The sequence below is a fragment of the Pleurodeles waltl genome, chromosome 3_1 (genome assembly GCF_031143425.1).
Source record: "Pleurodeles waltl isolate 20211129_DDA chromosome 3_1, aPleWal1.hap1.20221129, whole genome shotgun sequence".
NCBI lineage: Eukaryota > Metazoa > Chordata > Amphibia > Caudata > Salamandridae > Pleurodeles > Pleurodeles waltl.
Window position 1 is genome coordinate 1570284862 of NC_090440.1, and position 19305 is coordinate 1570304166.

Sequence of the window (19305 nt, forward strand, 5' to 3'; positions counted from 1 at the left end):
TTACACTTGAAGAGGCTGTGCCCTGTCTCCACATAAAGGTCTACATACCTCCTGTAATAAGTCTAGAGCCAGGGCCAGGAAAACAGGGCAGCTGTGTACTTCAAAGACATGCCTCTAGAAGCTTCTCCCCACTTCAAAGGCACAACTGAGTATAAATACTGGGCCTCAGGCATTAATTCTTCACTACACTTCTTTCCTGAGGATACTCTGTCAGGAAGAAAGACTGCTGTGCTGCTGCTACAAGGACTGCCACTCTGCTGGACTACTGCTCTGAAGGAACTGCTGCCCTGCTGACCTACTGCCTGGTTGAGAAAGACCCAGAGTGACTCTCATGGTTAGTTAGCTGACCTGACCAGAAGCCTCAGGGACATAACAGGTTTCCAACAACCTTGCCTCTGCACCTGGCCATTTGTGAGTCTACTCTGCCAAGTGGTGTCACCCCAGTTCTAGAATTGTGGAAGTGCTCTGTCAGTCTCTGGGGTTCCAGCAGAACCAATGCATCTCCTCTGCTGCACAGCACAACCCTGAGCAGAACTGACACAGCTCCACTGCTCCATGGATTGCACCAGTGACAAAGACCAACATAGGTGGCACAGCCTGCATCACCTTCGGAATCGACGTTGCATGACGCACCCTCAGTGCAGGCCATTGCATCTCTTGTTGATGGCAGGCTGTACAAAAATGCTGTACTCTGCATGATAGCCCTGCAGCTCTTTGGAACTGCCCATTACCCCAACTGTACCATATCCTCGATGCTGGACTTCATCTCACAAGCCCCATCAATGAGATCCTCAATAATGACACAGGCCCTCGCATCGTAGCCCTATGGCATCTCAGAACCAATGCATCTCTTCGGCTGTGCAACACATATTCAAAGTGGATCCTCACAACACTCCACAAACAAGTCTTTAAGGTACTTTGTTCAGCAGGCCTAACTGGGTCCCTATAGCCAGCACGTGCTCCATCATGGTCAGCCTGAATTTGTGACTTTGTCCCAGTCTGGCATAACCATATAGCCACAATTGACCCCTTGTGCTTTTTGGTGCTATCATGGCTAAGGCCTTGATTGAGAAGTTGGTGAAGAGGAATATTCTGTCACAAACGTGACGGCTATCCCATCCACTGTATTACTAACCCATTGTATTTATTTAATGGGGATCGTAACACGGCAGACAGGATATCCGTCTCAATTGTGATAGAGTATTTCCTCCACCAACTTCTAAATCAGGCCCAAGAATCTTTGAAAGTTAATATCTCCATATCATATCTCCAGTTCTACTAATGGGATGTTGTCATTGTGGGCTTGTATTATTTATTTAAAAAGTATATTGTCTAACATGGTGTGGGATCCCTGTTGTATAGTGTTTTCACTTTCATACTGTTTGAAGTGTTGCACAAATACTTTACACATTGCCTTTACGTTAACCCTGACTGCTCTATGTCAAGCTACTAGAGAGTTGAGCACCAGTTAATTTAATGTTAGGTTGTGACAATGATTGCAGTTGCTGTTTGACCAGGGCTCACACCCCAGTCAACCAACAACCCAAGTTCTCATATCAGTGATCAGTACTGAGGATCCGGACTCGTGTTTGTGCAGTGTCATACAGTGATTTTTGTATACTCTACCATTCCATATCTAAGATCAATATAAGTTCTGAATTTTCCCTGATAAGCCTTTTTGAATTCTCCTAAGTTCTGTCCCTGCCTGATGTGCTGGAGAATACACCTGCAAGACTGAAAATTGAGCTGGCCAATATGGATACCTACAATGTGGCTCAGCTCAAGGAATTCTGCAAGGAACAGGGAATTCAAGCTAAGAGCACCACCAGGAAGGTGGAGCTCCAAAAGGCAATCAAGGCCTGGATTGAAACCTATCAGCTACTGGTTGCAGCCACAAGAGAGAATAATGAGATGGAAGGGCCCAGAGAGTACCTTCCTATGGTGTCAGCTGCAGTTGAGGGGGTTGACATGACCCTTAAAGTGGAGCCCCTTGCCATGGCAGGAGGCAGTGCGTCTTCTCGTAGCCTGTCCCCTGAGGAGCTGGCAAAACGAGGGGGAGGAGAGATAGTTGAAGCAGCATTTAATCCAATTAAGTTTGGAGGAAAGGAAACGGGCCATGGAGGAACAGAAAGCTGAGAGGGCCTTTGAGGAGAGAAAATTGTTACTAGCTCATGATCTGAGTCTGAAGCTGCCGGACCTCAAGGCCAGGCAGGCAGAGTTCAGCAGTGATTGTGGCAGCATTTCTCTAGTGCCCTTTAGAAACAAGAGGGCCCTTTCCTGACTATGTTTTGGGGGTCAACAATGACAAGTGTTTTTAAACTTATGAGAATGTTTTCAAGGTGCACAGAATTCCTAAGGAGGACTAGGAGGGCTAGTCTGTGGAAGTAAATACCTAGCGAGGGAAGGGGCACCCTACTGACCCTAGAGAAAGGGGACATGATGAGGTATCCGCCAATGATGGAAGCCCTTGTAAGGAACTATGGGCCAGATGTAGCAAGCATTTTGCATGGTGCAAACTGCGAAAATCGCAGTTTGCGCCATGCAAAATGCCGATTGGGGCGCTCATTCACAATTTGCGAGTCGGTACGGACTCGCAAATTGTGAATGCGACTCGCAAATAGGAAGGGTTGTCCCCTTCCTATTTGCGACTCGCATCGCTATGCTAAATTGCTTTGTGACCACGAATGTGGTCGCAAAGCAATTCGCAGTTACCACCAGTGTCACACTGGTGGTAACCCATTCGCAAAAGGGAAGGGGTCCCCATGGGACCCCCTGCCCTTTGTGAATGTTGCCAAAAAGGGTTTTTCAGAGCAGGCAGTGGTCCATTGGAAACTCTGAAAAACCGAAACCAAATGGTTTTGTTATTTTTTTTATTTTGCAACTCGTTTTCCTTTAAGGAAAATGGGCTGCAAAATAAAAAAAGAAAAACTGCTTTATTTAAAAAGCAGTCACAGACATGGAGGTCTGCTGTCTTCAGCAGGCCACCATCCCTGTGAGTGCAGGGACTCGCTATGGGGTCACAAAATGAAACCCCCACCTCATTAATATTAATGAGGTGGGTGTTTGCGACCCCATAGCGACTCGCAGACGGTGTCTGAGACACCATTCTGCATCCGATTTTGTGAATCGGACCTACCTACATCTGGCCCTATGTTCTTACCCCAGAGAAGTATAGGCAGACATTTAGGGACAGTCATAAACTGGCCCAAAGGACCAGGATGGATTGTGTGGATTCCTTTTGCAAGGCACCAAATGGTTGGATGAAGGGCAGTGATGTAAAGGATTATTAGGAGCTGTACAACTTGATTGCAAAGGAGCACATGTTCAGTCTCTGTTTTGCAGACCTACATCATTACCTGGTTGATAGTGAGCTAGTGAGTTGGACTGCTCAGTCAGCATCAGGGTACGCAGAAGGTATCTGGGGGATCACCAGATTTGTTGACATGGGTTCCACCAGAAGAATGAGGGGGGGGCACAAAAATAAAGCTAAGGAGTTCTCTGAAGGCCCCCAAACTAGTTCCATGGGTCAGGACTCCCATCCCTCAACTGAGGAGAAGAAGTGGTTCCCTGATAATAGATCCTATGGGAAGGCACATCCTCCAAGTGCTATGAGTGCACTTCAAGGGGGTGGCAAGTGCCCCAGGCAGACACAGTCCCTCACTGGTGGGAAGTCACTGAGGCTGGCTAGTGTAGTGCTTGGGGAGAAGATTGTTTCAGTTAGAGGGGGGCAGTATGGAAGTTACATGGGTGGCATGTGTCCATGGGTGGCAGAAAAATGGTGCAAAGAATGTACATGCCTAGTAATACTGGGAAATGCAGGCAGTGGGTCACCATCAGTGGGCAAAGGGTGGAGGCTCTGAGAGCCACTGGAGCCACCATGACAACTGTCAGGTGTCATCTGGTGACCTCAGAGTAGGTTGTCCCTAATGTATTCCACCATGTTGTTGCAGTAGACAACCATAAGAGTAACTACCCACTGGCTGTAGTTCCCTTGAAGTGGGAGGATCTCAGGTCCCTTGAGGGTAGCTGTGAGTCCATTCCTGCCTCTGGATTGTCTGTTTGGCAAAGACCAGGGGAAAACTATATTGAAGGAGGTGGAGCTCAGATTAAGCTTGGAGATGTTGGGATTGCCTGAGTGAGTGTGCCTGACCACACAGTCCATGGCCACCAGAGAGGGTAGTCATGAGGATCTGGAGCCTGGAAGAATTGCCTATGTGCCTGCCAAAAAGAAGAATGGCAAGGGGGCCTGGGAAACCACCTCCTGATACTCCCACAGTCCTGGAGGATGCTGAACTCGAGGGAGACATCCCAGAGCCTTCAGGGGAGGATGTTGCCACCCTTGGGAACCTACTTGAGCTGGCGAACTGGCCAACCAGCAGCAGGAAGGAGGTACTGCAAGGGAGGAGTTCTGCAAGGCACAGACGAGTGCCCTACTTTAGAGCGCTTATGGCAGCAGGACAAGGACCAAGCAGATGATGACACCTCTGGTAATCACCTGCTTTACTGTGAGAATGGTCCCCTATATAGTAAGCTTAAGGTTTCTGAGCCATGAGTAAAACGTGCGCTGGTGGTCCTCCAGTGTGTCAGGGACTTCCTCTTGGCTGGCTCATGATGTATCCTTGGCAGATCATTTGGGACAAGACAAGACCTTTGACAGGTGTGTCACTCACTTTTATTCCCTTCAAATGAGGAGGGCCTCAGATGCTTTCTGCAGGTCCTGTCCTACTTGCCAGGCTAGTGGCAAGTTAGAAGGAAAGTGCAAATCTCCCCTGCAACTGTTTCCTCTTGTTGGCACCCCCTTTGAAAGGGTGGGCATCAACATTGTTGGGCCTCTGGACCCCAGGACTGCCATGGGCAACAGGTTTATCCTGTTCTGGGTAGACCATGCCACCTGGTACCCGGAGGCTATGTCTCTGAGGAAGTTGACTGCACCTAGAGTGGTCAGGGCATTGATGGGGATTTGTACCCATGTGGGATTCCCCAAGGCGGTGTTGTCAGACTGTGGTATCAACTTCATGTTACATATATGAAGGCCATATGGATGGAGTGTGGGTAAAACTACAAGTTCTCCAATCCTTACCACCCCCAAACCAGTGAGCTTGGTAAGTGGTTCACCAAGACCGTCAGAGGCATGAGCATGGGCCTGTCAGAGCCCTTGAGCTTGAAGCTGGATGTCCTCTTGACATGCCTGTTGTTTGAGTACTTGGAGGTCTGCCTCTTCCTAGGACTCACTAAACATTGTACCCATGATATTGAAACTGGAGACAGGACACCAGTGAAGAGTAGAATCTACCAGCTGCCTGATAAGATTAGAACCAGCATTCAGGAGGAGGTCACCAAGATGCTGGAGCTAGGGGTATGAGGTTGGGTCTATACCCCTTAACAAATCTACAGTAATACCCAGTGAGACCTAACAAGGCTCACACCTCTGTCTGGGACTTGGGGTGTTCCTAAGTCAGAATAGTCTTAGTCTTGGCCTGCAGGGGCTGCCCTTTGCCTCTTCTCAGTTGGTGTCCCAAGTAAACCACCAAACACTACCCGGTACTTATTGGCCTTGATAGTCAGGCCTGCCCTCTGCAGAGCCTGAAGTACTTTCCTGAGGTGGCACTGGTGGTCATCCCAACTAAAACTGAAGACCTCAATGCCATCTAGGTAAGAAGCACTGACATTCTCCAGTCCAGCAAAGACCTGGTTGACCAACCCCTGGAAGGTAGCAGAGGTTTTATTCAACTCGAAGGGCATTACCTGGAACTGGAAGTATCCTTCTTGGGTAGAGAACACAGATCTATTTTTAGCCCCCTGGGGTAAGCCAATCTACCAGTCCCCAGATGTAAGATAAAATGTGCTAAAGAACGTGGCAGCTACCATCTGGTCTTTGAGCTCATCAGCTCTGAGAATGGGGTGTGCGTCAGTCTTAGTGACAGCATTGAGCCCCCAGTAATATACACCAAACCTAAATTCAGGGGTGGCATCTGGAGGGACAGCCTTGGTGATGACCACCACTGGGCTGGACCAAGGGCTGTTTAAGGTCTCAATAACCCCTAACTCCTATGCCAAGCTACCAAAACATTGATCACAGGTCAATTTAGGGTTGGCTGGTGCATCACTCCGACAAGGATAGTGGTTTCTCCTTGATCAGTGCTCACACTCTAGTAAAACATCAACCCAATTTATCACAAATACCAAATGACACTTCAAATTGCAAAATAATGCAGGTGATTAGTTTATTTAGGGAACCAGTTCAAGCATTATTTCACAAAGATAACCCACCTTCCTCGTGCTATTTTATCCATCATAAATGGGAAAAAAATAATACACCTAAAAATTGATCAGTATAAGATTTCAGGTATGGAAATGGCAGTGCTGGCTCTCAGCAATGTGTAATTGCACAAAGCATGTCAATAAAGTTACACCTTGAAAGTTCAATTTTTGATGAACATACATTGAAAGACAGCTTGCTAAACAAAACATGCTTGCTCATGTTGTTTAAATTGGCATCAAATAAACTAAATTGCCAGCAAACAGGTAAGGTATAGCCAATCTAGTATATCCATTTCTTTACCCAGTGGTGTGCCCCTACACACTACTTAAAAATGTAATTCTGCTGGTAGGCAAAATCTGTCAGAATTTACTGACCATGGTATTAATTTACTCATGGGACTAGAAATGGAGTTACACCTGATCTAAACCAGTGGTGACGGATGTGTGGTCTGAGGACCCCTGGGGGTTCGCGAGGCGTACTCAAAGGGACTGTTGCTGTTTTACAAAATGAAATCATATTAAATCAATAAAGTAAAATTAATAAAGAAGATATACAGACAAGAAATAGCATGAAATAATTGACAACTTTTTCTATATTTGATTGTGAATTAATGCAAATATTTCAAAATTTTGAGCATTTGTTGGGTGTATACTTGCTTTTGTATTTTTATATACTGTTTTCAGGCTCAAATCATAGACATTGCTTGGGCTGGGGATCCCCAGCTTCCAAAAATTAACTCAGTGGGGGTGCACGGATTCCAGTAATGATTACCTGGGGGTTCACAGAAGTCAAAAGGTTAAGAACAGCTTATATAAATAGTTTATTCATACACCAGTGATAACACAACGATGTTCTCCATCACTGATTGCAAACACATTTGATGGAAATCTATAACAGGTTATTGCACACATAAATATCTTTGAGATGTCCAATTTGTGAAACATATACATGGTAGTGGATAGACCTAAACCCATGTGCATAAGTTCTGGCCCTTGTTTTCACTGAGGAAATCCATCTGCTTTTCCCTGGAGGCATTTAGTGGGGAGTGAGGGAATAGTGGATGTTTTCCCCAACAGCTTGTTTTTAAAAATTGTAGGCATTTTTTATATGTTGCTCAAAACTTCCACAAAAGTTGACTACAAGAGAACTCTATTCATTTCTGTTTAATTTGGTTATACAGAGGAGAGGGAGGCTACTGTACAAACAGTATCACCCTCTTCTTGTCTGGACGTCTCTTCCCTGTGCTTTGTCCACCTACTGGTTATTTTTGAATTTGGATTTTGGAACAATACCATCACTCCTCCTTTGTCTCTAAAATTTGCTGTATCATCAATCCTGGGTAGTTGGAATTTGTACTTTTTTTGAAAATCAAGTAAGTTGAGTGCAGTTTTTTGCAAAATATTTGTGTTGGCAGACATCACTTTTTCATCCCTTTTTTTCATTTTTTTATTTTGCGTATGCCCTGGAACTTAAATTAGGGAAGGTGAACACAGATCCAAATGAGAAAAATCGATAATGGACATTTTTGGATGATGAAACCCTAGCGTTAATTAAAATTCATCATTTTCGGTATGTGTTTTGGAATTTTGTCCCCATTTTCCTTTCTACTGTGGTGCGCTTTGCATTTTTGGTTCCTAGTCTGGTCTAGGCCTTGGATGTATTTTTCTGTCGTTTTTTCACATTCTCACTGCTTGTGTGTTAGAGATGATGTTTGACATTTTATGGGCTTATGGACAGCACCCTCTTAATGCCAAATGTAGATTATTTTGGTCTACTTGTATATGTTAGCATCTAAGGTCGAGGTAGCTCCAGGAATGCAGGCCCATATAGCCAGACATTTTTCTTTGTTCTTCCCCATGTCCTTGCTGACCATTGTGTGTGTGTGTTTGTGAGATGGGTGATTAAGTGTTTTTCTTCAGCTTTTAAAAATATTTTGCTGGTGTAATTGTTGCATCATGTTATTTGTGTTTGGGATTTTTTTAAGTTTTCATTAAACTTTTCTCACTGTTTTAATTTTTTGGCACTGTTGAATTTATGGTAGTCTCTTTCCTGGTGATGTATTAGCCCCAGAGATGGGCCAAGTCACATTTTGAATGTACATTTGCGCAAAATTTCCCTGCAAACATGCACATCTTTTGATGGAGTGGGAGGAAGAGGTTCAAGATAGAGCAGGGCAGCAGTGCTCTCTTTTTTCCATACCTCCATGTGGTGATGACCAGTTTGTGAACCCAATTCATGTGCATGTGTTTGTGTCTATGTGAGTGTGTGTGTGTGTGTGTGTGTGTGAGCGAGAGAGACAGAGAATGAGAGATGGGTGACCATTTTGTCTTTGTTCTTAATGCCTCCTTCTTTGCTGGCCATGTGGCAATTATCATGTGTCATTTTGTCTTTGTTCCCCATGTCATCTTCCTTGCTGGTAATACAATGACTGCCATTTTTAGGAGCCAGTGTGTGTGTATCATAGTTGCCCACTTTGTCTTTGTTGTCTCCATGCCTTCTTTTTTCCGGCCATTGCCATTCGGTGAGCGACCACCATTTTGCTGAGCCAGCAGGTGTTTCAGCTATTTGTTTCTAACATGATACCTGAATGAGAAGGCACTTAGAGACAAGACTGGTGTATGAGCCATGGACAATTCCTATATAGTGAACAATAGGTATAGCAGCAAACATTTCCACTCTACTATGAGGTTTGCTACAGAGTTCTGACTAAATAGATATATATATTTCTTCTACGAAAATTTATATTTTGTTGTTCCTCCTTTTGATCTCAATGTCCTTTCCACAAAGGTTCTAAAGAACGGCTCCTTTCTTTCCAGATTACTTCTTGAGAAGCCTGACATAGCATGTTCAAAATTCCATCCTGATTATTCTAATTAGATACTTTATGGAGAAACATTTTTCGCTTTTTTTCAGAAGACACGTATTTACAATGGTACTGTCAGTGGATCAATAAAGCATGATCTCCATTTTCTTTTCATTGTGTTTCCTCTACAAGTCATTACAATGAGATGCATGTCATTAAGGTGAGCGCCCTTCTTCTACGACTTGCGTTGGCTTGATTAATACTGATCCAACTCCTTTTTATAATTAACATCGATAAATTATGAGTTTGTATTAATGCCACACAAATCGCTCACTATAGATAGTGCATCACCTATAGCCCACTTTTCCAAAAACAAGGTATTAGAATGTACATCCCCTGGTATTATACACAGGGACACTACTCATATACAGTGAACTAGGTACCCTTCAAAGACATTTCACAATATTCTAGGCCCCATGTGGCACCTAACACATAGGTTTTCGGGATTTACTGATACCGTTGTTGCTCTCCATTCGTCTACAATTCGGGGGTAATGTTAGGAGCGTTCCTACGCAGCACCATGCCGAATATGTAGGCCATTCCTAAACAAATGCCTCTCATCCACGTGGCACCTGATAAGAGAGGCTATCTCCTTCTGGATGCCGGTGAAACGCAGCAGTGCACTGGCAAGCCACACCTTCTGCCTGCCTGCATTGTTTCAGCAGTTAAAAGCAAAATGCTCATTGATACCGCTACTTTCAGGATCGCGGACAGAGGGTAGTTTAATGGACCACCATATCACTCCCATCAAGTAAGTCTTATAGCATCCAATTGGTTCAGAACTTTTGCATTACAACTATAATTAAAACTTAGGACTACCATTTTAGAAGTAGCATTGTTATCAATGTATCTGTAGTGCTGAGACCGTGATGTCCACGATTGGCAGGGGCCCATATCTTACTATAGGAGGGTAAGATACTCCTCTTTGGACGATTCAGAATGGGTGTGCTTTCCTCACGTGTTTCGTCATGTTGGGAGATGACTCATTATGCTACATTTCTATGAACACACATCACCAACCACAATCGTGTGCATTTTCTTCTGATGTGAGATCACAAAGCTAGTACCACAGTGGTACTTATATATGTTGAATGTGTAATGTTTGTCCACTGTTGTTTTCTAGCCACGTCACTAGCACTGAGAAGCTACATATATCAGTGTAAGAAAACGAGCTTGCACAACTTTATGGTACATTTTAAACAGAGGTGAGGTCACATACATATCAGAGGACCCTTTCTCCCCTATGTAAAGATTAGGTACATACATGTGTCGGTCCAAATGAAATGTCACTTGATTTTTGACAATATAGGCATGAAACATGTCAATCTTGTATGTGTATCAAATGAAATATATTTGATCACACCTTTTCATCCAGGAGAAGCTAGAATCATTATGTCCCTAAGATTCCCTCATTATTTTCAGTGTTGACATAGATATTTTCACCCCAATAAAATACCGTTTCGAAATATCTATAGCCAATTTGATATCAAATTCTATGCCAATCTTCCGATCATTATAGTGGGGTTCACTGAACATTTCTAGGATTCCTTTGGCAAAGTGAGAAGATCTTTGGCCAAAATCTCTCTTGAGGGTCCCGTTGGGCACTGCAACACAAGCACAATGGGTAGCAGGCCCAAAGATGAAGTCACTTGCTTCTAAGAGCATATGCTCCTAGTGACCAATCACATTCTGTGTCTCTAATATGATACCTCGAACTTAGATCTCGGGACAGTATACTTCATCTTATTCCATTTTCTAGGAGCATCGATATTAGAAGACTCTGATGATATTTTTGTTCATTTTTAGTTTTTCTCTAATATTTCACCTGATATATTTATTTGTGTTTGTGGCTGATTGGCCCTGAAGAAACACTTGATATGTTTACCTTGATTTGACTTTTGTCTGCCTCCCCTTTCCTTCCATAGGGGTTTCATGTGCCCTGGAGGAACACTACCTATTTATTAATTAATTTATTAAATGTGTTCCTGTCCCCTGCCTTTCATAGGAAGGACCCATATGTCCCAGAGGGACACCAGTTATTTTTTATAATAATGTTTTTATTTTTGCTTGCCCTCTGCTTGCCTTTGGCACTCCATGGGCCATACAGAGACACCAACTATTAATTAATGTATTCAACATTTTCGGTCACTCCCTGAGTGACTACAAGAGTAATTTGGATGACCTCCTGTGTACACCCAAGGGAAAAAACAAGAAGCCTTTCTGCAACTGCCCAGCTAATCATCAACAACTGGGACTTCCTGTCCCTGCCTGAGCTTTGCTGCTGGCCTCTGCTGGAGTACATTCTGATCCCCAAGAGGTGCCCCAAGGTCCTAAACTCTTGGCTGGCATCAGTAAAAGCTCCTCCTGGTGAAAGGCGAAAATCTTGACATTTAAGCCCTCATTACAACCCTGGCGGTCGGTGTTAAAGTGGCGTAATACCGCTAACAGGCCGGCGGTAAAAAAAATGGGATCACGACCATGGTGGAAACCGCCAACTCAGACAGCCACTTTAACACTCCGACCACCACGGCGGTAGAAACAAACACCGCGGTGGTAACCGCCCACACTATTACAAGGCACCAATCCGCCAGCTTTTCCGGGGCGGTACCAACGCCATCAAAAGCACGGCAGAAATAGTACATCGAAGGGAAACCACTCACCTCTCGACACCCAAGGAAGAACCAGGACTCCATGGAGCCCAAATTGCAGATCCTACCCATGTTGCTGTATCTCTTAATACACCACACAGTGGAAAGAAGGCAGCGGCGGCGACGACGACGGTGAGTACTGCACCTAGAACACAGGGGAGGGGAGGAGGGAAAAGAAAGTGACGCACACTAGCGACACAAAACACCCCCACCCCCCACCCACAACAACATACACACACACATATCTAATAACATCACAGATACACACCGTCATCCCCTGGAAGAACGCAAGGACCAAACAAAATGAGTTTAACTACTGTAATATTTGAACACTCAGATAGATCAAGAGAAGAGCAAATAATCAGTATACACAAATATTTACAGCAAGTACACTGTCCCATGAAATGTCCGTGGACCAGTGGTTCAAAAAAGCTTGGGCAAAGCCCACACACGACACCTGTGTCCTCAAAACGGAGAGAATACAGCAGGGGCATCAGGTAAAAAAAACAGGCACCTCTGGGGAAGGGGTGGGGGGCACCTCAGCAGGATGATGGTACAACGCCACTGCTCCTCGAGGGGGCTTCATGCCCACTACCTGGGCCTGGGGAGTGCTAAGCTACAGTCTCTCAAGTCTCTCAAGTGGGTGGTTTGCCCACTGCATGTCCTGGGGAGTGCAAAGCCACAGTCTCTAAAGTCTCTCAAGTCTCTCAAGACGGGAGGTTTGCCCACTGCTTGGTCCTGGGGAGTGCAAAGCAACAGGCGGTCATTCTGACCACGGCGGTCGGCGGTCGCCGCCCGCCAAGCGGTTCCCGCCGAAAGACCGCAACGCGGTCAAAAGACCGCGGCGGCCATTCTGGCTTTCCTGCGGGGCCGGCGGGCGACCGCCAGAAGACCGCCGGCCGGCCCAGCGGGAAAGCCCCTTCAACAATGAAGCCGGCTCGGAATGGAGCCGGCGGAGTTGCAGGGGTGCGACAGGTGCAGTGGCACCCGTCGCGATTTTCACTGTCTGCAAAGCAGACAGTGAAAATCTTTGTGGGGCCCTGTTAGGGGGCCCCACGGCATCCGTTCCCGCCATCCTGGTTCTGGCGGTGGACACCGCCAGAAACAGGCTGGCGGGAAGGCGGTCGGAATCCCCATGGCGGTGCTGCAAGCAGCGCCACCATGGCGGATACCCTGAGCCAGCGGGAAACCGGCGGGAAACCGCTGGCTCCCCTTTTCTGACCGCGGCTTTACCGCTGCGGTCAGAATCGCCCAGGAAGCACCGCCAGCCTGTTGGCGGTGCTTCCGCCGCCCTCCGCCATGGCGGTCATGAACCACCAGGGTCAGAATGACCCCCACAGTCTCTAAAGTCTCTCAAGTCTCTCAAGTCTCTCTAGTGGGTGGTTTGCCACCTGCTTGGTCCTGGGGAGTGCAAAGCCACGGTCTCTCAAGTCTCTCAAGTGGGTGGTTTGCCCACTGCTTGGTCCTGGGGAGTGCAAAGCCACAGTCTCTCAAGTCTCTCTAGCAGGTGATTTGCCCACTGCTTGGTCCTGGGAGTGCAAAGCCACAGTCTCCCAAATGGATGCCTTTCTCCACTGGTTCTGGAGGGGGCTTTGTACCCAGAGTGCTTCATCATAACAAGGATTGTGTGAGTGGATGCCTTTCTCCACTGGTTCTGGAGGGGGCTTTGTGCCCAGACTGCTTCATCCTGCCAAGGATTGGGTGAGTGCATGCCTTTCTCCACTTGTTCTGGAGGGGGCTTTGTGCCCAGAGTGCTTTATCCTGCAAAGGATTGGGTGAGTGGATGTATCTCTCCACTGGTTCTGGAGGGGGCTTTGTGCCCAGAGTGCTTCATCCTGCCAAGGATTGGGTGAGTGGATGCCTTTCTCCACTGGTTCTGGAGGGGGCATTGTGCCCAGAGAGCTTCATCCTGCCAAGAATTGGGTGAGTGGATGTATCTCTCCATTGGTTCTGGAGGGGGCTTTGTGCCCAGGGTGCCTTTCTCCACTGGTTCTGGAGGGGGCTTTGTGCCCAGAGTGGTTCATCCTGCCAAGGATTGGGTGAGTGGATGTATCTCTCCACTGGTTCTGGAGGGGGCTTTGTGCCCTGAGTGCTTCATCCTGCCAAGGATTGGTTGAGTGGATGTATCTCTCCACTGGTTCTGGAGGGAGCTTTTGCCCAGAGTGCTTCATCCTGCCAAGGATTGGGTGAGTGGATGTATCTCTCCATTGGTTCTGGAGGGGGCTTTGTGCCCAGGGTGCCTTTCTCCACTGGTTCTGGAGGGGGCTTTGTGCCCAGAGTGGTTCATCCTGCCAAGGATTGGGTGAGTGGATGTATCTCTCCACTGGTTCTGGAGGGGGCTTTGTGCCCTGAGTGATTCATCCTGCCAAGGATTGGGTGAGTGGATGCCTTTCCCCACTGGTTCTGGAGGGGACCTTGTGCCCAGTGATGCTGCACCTGGGGTGTGGCAGTTGACTTCGTCTCACCTGGGTGTCTCAGCCACACGATGTACCTGGAACAGGTACCATGATACTCCATGGAAGCAGAGCCACATGCCATCCTGCGGCGATTTAGGCTGACAATTGCTGGTTTGTGTCAGTGCTGGAGGTGGTGTCTCAAGTGGCGTGTCCAGGGTCCAGGACATCACCTGCAGACTCTGACGGCTGCACACTAGGGATGGGGCTGATGTCCGACAGAGTGGCATCGGCTGTGCACGTGGCGGTGCTGATGGTGGTGCAGGTGGCAGTGTCTGCGGTGGAGATGCTGCCAGTGCTGGCCGTGGTGCAAGTGACTGTTGTGGTGGATGGAGACACCATACCATCTCCGGCAGCCTCGGATGGCTGATTCTTGAGGAGGATGCTGCAGACTGACGTTGTGGCCGCGGCGGAGCAAGTGGTGGTGCAGGTGGAGGTGCAAGTGGCGGGGCAGGTGGCAGTGCAGGTGGTGGTGCTGGTGCTGGTGGCGGTCGGAGTGGTGGTGGTGACTGTGGCGCATGTGGCTGCCATCGCTGATGATATGGTGGTCACCAGCCCCTCACCAGGAGACATTGTGCCCAGAGGTGATGTGCCTTTTGGCTTGTGGCCCTTCCCCATCTTGACAGTCGCTGCAGGGACTTTGGCACTGTCCACTCGGTGTTTGGGCGAGGCCTTGCTGGGTGGGTGGTGTGACTGTCCCCTGCTGGAAGCCGGACCCTTTTTGACCTTGGCAGGTGGTAGAATAGGGTGGTCCTTCTTTTCTGTCGGTGGCACACTGGCAGCTCTGATGGGTGCCCCCTTAGACCGTACTGGAGTAGCAGGGTCCACAGCCGAAGCAGATTTGCTGGGCTGGGATCTAGACATCCTGCCCCTAGGGGAAGGACGGGTGGAGGTGTAGGGAAGAGGTTAATGTTTGCTAGGAAACGTTTTTTTGACACACTGGGACGTGAAGATGGAGGGTGTATGGGAGTGGAGAAAGAGGTAGTGGTTGTAGGAGGTGTACGTCTGCTGAGTTTGGGTGACGGTGCATGGGTTGGAGGATGTTGTGAGGTGGATGGCTGTTGAGTGGGTGTGTGCCTGTGTTTCTGTACTTTGGGAGGAGGGCTTACAGACACACTGGGAGAGGACACAGGGGATTTGTGAATGGTAGTGGGGGTGGTGATTGCACATGAGCGGTGTGTAGTGATGGGCGTGCTGGTGATGGAGGCAGTGGCTGATGATGTATTGCATGCAGGTGTGAGTGGAGACGAGACTGGGAGCGAGGTGGAGTACCTGGAGGAGGGGGACACAGTAGAGGAAGTGGATGTTGGTATGTGTGCATGGGTATGGCATCTTGTGTGATTGCCTGTGGGATGTGTGGTGCTTATGTGTGCCTGAGCCACTTTTGTGTGTTGATGTGTGTGCTTGCTGGTCTGAAGGTGTGCTTGGGATAGGCTGAGGTAGAGGGGATTGGGTCTGGGTAGTGGAAGTTGGAGGGGGGAGGCTGGACACAGGGACAATGGCTGCCACCATTGCTGAGGCCAGAGCCTGAAATGCTCTCTGTTGGGCCGCCACGCCAGAATGAATGCCCTCCAGGTATGCATTTATTTGCTGCAAATCCTCTCGACACCCTGGATGGCATTCATAATGGTTGACAGCCCAACAGTGAGGGATCTCAGGAGGTCAATAGCCTCCTCACTGGGGCAGCAGGGCTGACTGGGTCAGGGCCTGAGGTGCCTGGGGCGAAGGAGATGCCCACCCTTCCTGTTGAGCGGGCACGGGAAACACGCTGAGAGGCTGCTGGGAGGGCGGAGCTGGTGGGAGGGTGGCGGCTGTACCTGTTGTTGGGGTGGGCACAGAGGTATCCGCCACCGCCAGGGAGCTTCCATCAGAGGAGGAGTCGCTGTCGCTGGTATCCCCTCCTGTCCCCGTCGTGGAGCTCCCCTCGCCCTCTGTCCCACTGATGCCTTCACCCTCCATAGATTCACCGTCCAGGGCCATGTGGGATGTAGCTCCCTCTGTCGCCGGTGCCTCTGCTCCTCCACCAGATTATGCTAATGCACACAAGGACAGGGAGACAAAACAAAAAGGGGGGGGGGACAGAAAACACACATGGTCAATGCCAGCAAAACCACTACCGTTGGTGACATGCACTAGCAGTTAGTAGGAAATTCACCAGGCCATAGGGGACTATGCCTAACACCATTTGCTGCACACCTGGGACCCACAGGAGCCTGCCCAGTTGTAGATGCCCACTAAAAATATTGGGGTTGGAGTGCCTCATAGCCTGCCCAACATGGGACCTACCCTACCAAGTTCGCCCTGGCCTAGGGGAACCCACAGCCCACATCCCCCACCGAGGCACTTCGTAAAGCATGCAAATTCAGCTTAATGACACTGTATTCACCCCCTTGTGGCTGCTGTGATGGCCTCAAGCGCCCATCCAACTCCGGATATGATACCACCAGGATCCAGAACATCAGGGGGGTCATGGTGCAATGGGCACCCCTTCCACATTGGGAGGCCAGCCCCAGCTGGGCCTCTACCATCTTCTTGCTCCAGCGGTGCATGTCCTCCCATCTCTTGCGACAGTGGGTGCTCCGTCCATGATAGACCCCCAGGGTCCTCACTTCCTTGGCGATGGCACGCCAAATACCCTTTTTCTGTTGGGAGCTGACCTAGAGGAAAGGTACAGGAGGAAAGGAAATTACTCACCCGTCCGAACTGTCATACTCATTGCCCACAGGTTCCCAACAATGCCCTGACGCACATACACTCACCATCCTCACATGCAGGCCTCAGCCCCCCCACATGTATCTTCCATCCACACCACTCCAAACAGGCATTGCCCACGCATCATGCTCACAGTGTACTCACCTGTTTGTCTGGAGGACCATAGAGTAGCGTGTACTGGGGGAGGACCCCATCCACCAGTTTGTCCAACTCCTCCGTGGTAAAGGCAGGGGCCCTTTCCCCAGACACTCGAGCCATTGTCCCTTCCAGACTCAGGTCACAGCAGCACTTGCAGTGTAGGTCCTCTCCTGTTGAAGGAGTTTGTCCAACTCCTCCGTGGTAAAGGCAGGGGCCCTTTCCCCAGACACTCGAGCCATTGTCCCTTCCAGACTCAGGTCACAGCAGCACTTGCAGTGTAGGTCCTCTCCTGTTGAAGGTCAGGTATCAAGTGAGTGAACAGACAGAAAATGACAGTCATGTCCACGGCCGTGCGTATCGTCACCTCCGGCGCACATCGTCATTGGCTCCTGGAACCCATAGGGCCCAATGATAACCAATGCTAAAATGTGCGGTGGTCTTCGACCGCCTACCGCGACGCTGCACAACGCCAGAGCAGTTACCTCATTTCCCCTTGTCCCTCCTCACAGATCAGGCAGCCGCCATTTCAGGGGGGGCACATTACATGGCACCTATCTGTGTCACAGCACAATTTGGCAGAAATTACGCCACACGTGGATTTATTCACATTACTGCAAACACACATGCAACCTATGTGGTACATGACCCTCTGCTCACCATTCTCTTCCATAGGGCACATCCTCTGGGGCAGATGATAAGATGGCGTCATCCTACGGTGTACAGGCCCTTGGTGGACCTGTCGACAAAGGAAGACAGACACATCATTATCACATACATACTTGATCGTGCCACAATCCAAGACCTGTGTGCCCAATTGGAGCCAGACCTAATGTCAGCTATCCGCCATCCCACAGGAATCCTCCCTCTAGTGTAGGTCCTGTCAGTGCTCCATTTCCTGGCAAGTGGCTCCTTTCAAACTACAGTGGCCATGGCATCTGGGATGTCTCAGCCAATGTTTTCTAACGTGTTGACCAGAGTATTGTCTGCCCTGCTGAAACACATGCGCAGGTTGGAGGATTTGCCCACAGTGAAAGCTGACTTTTATGCCCTGGGACATATCCCCAACATCATTGGTGCCATTGAGGGTACACATGTGGCATTTGCCCCCCCCGCAGAAATGAACAAGTGTACAGAAATCGAAAAAGCTACCATTCGATGAATGCGCAGATGGAGTGTTTGTCCGACCAGTACATCTCTCACGTAAATGCCAAGTATCCTGGCTCTGTGCATGACTCCTACATTTTAAGGAATAGCAGTATCCCTTATGTGATGGGCCAACTCCAGAGGCACTGTGTGTGGCTGATAGGTGAGCCCAAGGTCCCCACACAGTATGAGTAGGTGTCTGGGTATGGGGTAGTCCCTAAGGGTTAGTGTGTGTCTAACAGGTATCCCTCGACATTTGCAGGTGAGACTGGTTACCTCAACCTCTCATGGCTAATGACCCCAGTGAGGAATGCCAGGACAAGGTCCGAGGAACCATACAATGAGGCACATGGCTGAAGTAGGCGTATTATTGAGAGGACGTTCGGCCTCCTGAAGGCCAGATTCCGGTGCCTCCATCTAACAGGTGGCTCCCTATACTACTCACCGAAGAAGGTGTGCCAGATAATCGTGGCATGCTGCATGTTGCACAACATGTCAGTGCGACACCAGGTGCCTTTTCTGCAGGAGGATGGGCCTGATGATGGTCTTTTGGCAGCGCTGGAGCCTGTGGACAGTGAGGAAGAAGTGGCAGAGGAAGAAGATATTGACAACCAAACGAACATCATCATGCGGTACTTCCAGTGACACACAGGTAAGAGACTGTCACTGCTCCTCACATTTCTGAACACTGTAGGACATTCTATAAGTCAGCCTCTTCACCTCTGTCTATGGACACTGACAGTTCACTTTGGCTTTCCATTTTTCAGATCTGGGTACCTCATTCTGCCTTCTGCTATATGTACTGCTGCCCAACAACTGTCATGCATTGGTATGAGCAAATGAACATTTACACTGATATTTCTTGGTGATGTTGTAATAATACATTTGTGAAAGAACAGACTGACACCAGATTGGTTTGTTATTCAAGGGTGTTTATTTAGGGGCTAATGTGTATAGGGGTACGTGCAAGGGGCTGGGTTGATGGTGGAGGAAGGTCCATAGTAGAGTCCAGTCTCTTGGTATCACAGGTACATTGTCCAATGGGGCATAGGAAGGGGAGTAATGGCAGTTCAAGGTGGACATGGT